Raw genomic sequence first — 553 nt, 5'->3', positions numbered from 1 at the left:
ATGGATGGATGGGTGGATGGATAGATGCGTGGATGGACAGATGGATGGATGGATGGATGGATGCATGGATGGATGGGTGGATGGATGGATGGATGCATGGATGGATGGATGCATGAATGGACAGATGGATGGATGGATGGATGGATGGATGGATGGATGGATAGATGAATGGATGCATGGATGCATGGATGGATGCATTGATGCATGGATGCATGGGTGGTTGGATGGCTGGATGGCTGGATGGCTGGCTGGCAGGCTGGCTGGCTGGCTGGATGGTTGGATGGATGCATGGATGGATGGATGGTTGGATGGATGGATGCATGGATGGATAGATGGATGGATGGTGCATGCATGCATGGATGGATGGATGCATGGATGGGTGCATGAATGGATGGATGCATGGTTGGATGGATGCATGGATGCATGGATGGATAGATGGATGCATGGATGCATGGATGGACGGATGGATGCATTGATGCATGGATGGATGTATGCATGGATGGATGCATGGATGGATGCATGAATGGATAGATGGATGGATGGATGGATGCAT

This window comes from Herpailurus yagouaroundi, unplaced genomic scaffold (genome assembly GCF_014898765.1).
Source record: "Herpailurus yagouaroundi ecotype Mexico unplaced genomic scaffold, PumYag 151479, whole genome shotgun sequence".
Classification (NCBI taxonomy): domain Eukaryota; kingdom Metazoa; phylum Chordata; class Mammalia; order Carnivora; family Felidae; genus Herpailurus; species Herpailurus yagouaroundi.
The sequence above is the reverse complement of the archived record's forward strand: the minus strand, read 5'-3'. Positions refer to the sequence as shown.